Source organism: Macrobrachium nipponense, chromosome 37 (genome assembly GCF_015104395.2).
Source record: "Macrobrachium nipponense isolate FS-2020 chromosome 37, ASM1510439v2, whole genome shotgun sequence".
NCBI classification, from domain to species: Eukaryota; Metazoa; Arthropoda; class Malacostraca; order Decapoda; family Palaemonidae; genus Macrobrachium; species Macrobrachium nipponense.
In genome coordinates this window covers 19609525-19613663 of record NC_061097.1, presented here as the reverse complement: position 1 = coordinate 19613663, position 4139 = coordinate 19609525, and the positions used below count along the sequence as shown (strand labels likewise).

Sequence of the window (4139 nt, the reverse complement as noted above, 5' to 3'; positions counted from 1 at the left end):
TCTGAGAAACTGGTTCTTTAGCCCTGAAATGAAAATGGGATCAGACATGCAAGTGAAGCATATAGGCTATTTGAACCTAGAACAATTTGTAAGTCAGGCGAGAAACCATTTGAACTTTACACACCGAGACCATACAACAAAATACCGCCTGAATTGAAGATCATACAAGAAGAAAGCAAATAAAAAAAATGAATAAAGACTTTTATTCTGCAAGAGCTACGATACTGACGAGAAAAGAATAAAAGACAATTATAAAATATAAGTTTTAACTTATTTAGAAAACGTAGTACATGGCCCCGCCAGAGAGGGAACCATCCCTGTGGAAGGCTGTAATATATGTACATAAAACCAAAGTTAGCGGATAATTGAGTAATGACGTCACTTTAAAATGATGGAACCTTTTCTGAAGGCTGTGAACTCTGACATATAATTTTTGGCTGTTAAAATCAAACTCTCAAAGTAAACGTACCTTACAAAGTACTGAAAACCGATTTGAGGTTTTAAAACCACCAATCCAACAACGCGTTGAAGAAGATCTAAAAACGCCAAGTACGACAGAATCGGACAGATTTTAGCCATTCAAGGTAAAGCAACGATAAGGGACTGTACTATACTGCCTTGTGCTTTTTCTGGTGTTTTCTATTCAAGGTCTGCCGACAGAAGTGTCGTTTCAAGTGTGTTCCGAAGTGAACAGGTGCCTCGCTATGAATTCAGAGTAAACCGGTAAGTCTGGTGTTAGTCTTCGTATAATATTTGTTTGTGGTTCTTTTTTTATTTTGTATCATGAAGGTTATGGTTTTTAGTCGATTTATTATTGAGCATCTCATTGTTGATTAGACGTTGTTGTTGCGACAGGAATTAATCGTCATTATTTTTTATCCAATATGTTATGCAAGTCTTCGTGACCAGTTTAACAAGTAAACCAATGAATTGCAAATGGGCGGCAACTTTTGCAATTACTTTACGGTCTTGACTATTTACATGGAATTATTTTAGTAATATTTAATTTTTTACATATTTCCTGTGCTGCATTCACTTGCATTTAGTTGGCCTTTTCACGTATGTATAGTGATTTATGGGACACGGTTCAGGTTTCCAGGAAAAGCCGTTTAATGACATGACATTTATTCATAGGCCGACTTTTCACATCACACGGCGCATTCTCAGATTGAAAGCCGGTATGAAAATATAAATAATCGTTTACATTTTCGCTCACTCTGGGAGTAAGCCTACAAACTACTTAGGTATTTGTTGTTGGAGGGGGAAGGGGTAGAAAAGCCGTATGGAAGAGTCTAAAAAGGTTTGAAACGGATGTTTTGCTTTGAGTTAGGGCCCTTTCACACTTTGCGATTCTTGTCGGACCAAGATGCGATTGCAGGGCCGGATCTAAATGCGACACAAAATTGGGCCGATCGTACATTTGTCCGACTGCCGCACAAAATGGCCCAATTTATTTATTAGATTTGAGGAAAAAGAAGAGAAAATCTAGAATCCACTGGGTACACCCTTTGAATACACAAAGGCCCTTTTATGGCGCATTTGCCACACTTTTCGAGGAGCTGAAAAGAGATGATGATAAACTTTTCAATTACATCAGACTGTCGAAAACAACCTTTGACGAACTTTTGTCACGTCTATATGACCAGTTGCTAAAAGAAAATACGACATTCAGAGATGCTTTTTCGCCAGCACAACAACTGGCAGTTACCATCAGGTAAGAAGAAATATTATGCACCTTTCCTTGTAAATTTGCTTTTCCATATAAAATAAAAAATGATAAATGAAAGCAACAAGTGTTAGCTGAAACATCTCTATTTATCAAAAGTATAAACTGATATATCTTTCTCAAAAACAAAAGTCTTTTACTTTGATATAAAAAAATGCATATCTTTCTCTGTTTCATTAAATAATGTAAATAAAACGTAAGTGTTAACTATAAAAACTTCTTAAAAAATCATATTAATGAAATCAAAAGCTTTGAGCCCTCTTTTATATAAACAATTTGCCGATAACCTTCTAATAATTAAAGTATCAAAACGTATATGTAACCTAAATGAAACAAAACTGCAAATCATTTAGTAAATAATTTCTCAGTAGTTTATAATTAAGCTGTCCATACATCTAGTTCTTTCTTATATACCAATAAGGGCCCTTATGTCGTACGTAAATGCGACACGATGTCGGACCTACATGCGACTAGCAGTCGACTATTATCTCCAATGTACCTTTTCACACTATGTCGGTCCGGCAAATTTGCCGGTCCGGCATCGCATTACAGCCGACAGGCCCCACTGGCCATGTCCGGTGCTGCACCCAGACGCGATTGCAGTTGGCCATTGCCTTCAATACGTGTCTTCACACTATGCGATTTTTTCCTGGATATACGTGCGACAGCAGTAGACTTCCACTGCTTCTAGTGATCGGGTGTATTGGGTATTGAAAACATTTGAGGGATATAAATAGTGTTATTCCCGTTGCTGAATAACTACTGGTTCCATGCAACGAAAAAACACCATACAATAATAATAATAACAATAGTGTTATTCGTAAATAAGAAAGAGCTACAGGTATGGATAGCTTAAGCATAAACTACTGAGAAATGATTTACTAAATGATTTGCTGTTTTTTTTCATTAAGGTTACATATACATTTTGATACTGAAATTATTAGAAGGTTATCGGCAGATTATTGATATAAAAGAGGTCTAAAAGCTTTTGATTTCGATATATATGATTTTTTGAGAAGTTTTTATAGGTAACATATACGTTTTATTTACATTAATTAATGAAACAGAGAGAGATATGGATTTTTTATATCAGAGTAAAAGGTTTTAGTTTTTGATATAGATATATCAGTTTATACTTTTGATAAATAAATATGTTTCAGCTAACACTCGTTGTTTTCATTTCTCCTTTTTAATTTCTATATGGAAAAGCAAATTTACAAGGAAAGGTCCATATTATTTCCACTTACTTGATGATAACTGCCAGTTGTTGTGCTGGCGAAATATCATCTCTGAATGTCTTATTTCTTTTAGCAACTGATCCTGTCGACGTGACAAGAGTTCCTCAAAGGTTGTTTTAGACATTCTGAAGTAATTGCAAAATTTATCATTATCTCTCTTCAGCTCCTCGAAAATTGTGGCAAATGCACCGTACAAGTGCCTTTGTGTATTCAAAGGGTGTACCGAGTGAATTCTAGGTTTTCTCTTCTTTTTTCTCAAATGCAATAAATAAAGACACAATAATTTTCTCTTCCTGTCCATCTAGTCACCACTACAGGCTGAGAGCAGACTGCAAGCACTTGTCAAAAATTGGGTCACTTTGTGCGGCAGTCGGACAAATGAACGATTTGCGCAATTTTGTGTCGCATTCAAATACAGCGCTGCAATCGTATCTTGGTGCGACAAGAATCGTATAGTGTGAAAGGGCCCCAACGCTATTTATTATTGTTATTATTATTATTACTGTATGGTGTTTTTTCGTTGCATGGACCCAGCAACGGGAATAACACTATTTATATCCCTCAAATGATTTCAATACCCAATGCACCTGATCACCAGAAGCAGTGGAAGTCTACTGCTGCCGCACGTATATGCAGGAAACAATCGCATAGTGTGAAGACACGCATTGAACACAATGGCCAACTGCAATCGCGTCGGGGTGCAGCACCGGACATGTCCAGTGGGGCCTGTCGGCTGTAATGCGATGCCGGACCGACATAGTGTGAAAAGGTACATTAGAAATAATAGTCGACTGCTAGCCGGATGTAGGTGCGACATCGTGTCGCATTTACGCGCGACTTAGTGTGAAAGACAGGAATATTAGGATAGGATATATATGATTTATTTATTTATAAGAATAAAAATTTAAATAAAAATAATAGTGGACGTTAAATAGTGGATACTGCCTTAAATCCGAAAACCCTTGGAAAAGACTAAGAAATTGTCGAGAGGACACTGTGGGGAAACCTGGGATTTTGGGTAAAGGAAAACTCTGTAAACCTTGGGAGCAGCCCCAATTGTGAAATGTTAAAAAGATAACATATTTATAGTCTAATTTTCAAGGGCTTCATTATCCAACTTTCATGGTAATTTCTGGGTATCGTAGATAAAATACAAACCTAAGTAAGGAATAGAA

General features: G+C 36.5%; 1 protein-coding gene across 1 annotated transcript in view; it reads left to right on the top strand.

Annotated features, from left to right (window-relative positions):
- The first annotated feature begins 704 nt into the window (after positions 1–704).
- LOC135209051 (L-asparaginase 1-like) overlaps positions 705–4139 on the top strand; it is a 100412-nt gene continuing 96977 nt past the window's right edge. Inside the window, exon 1 of the mRNA XM_064241604.1 lies at positions 705–723. The gene's annotated coding sequence lies outside the window, so the exon portion shown is untranslated. The remainder of the gene's footprint in view (positions 724–4139) is intronic.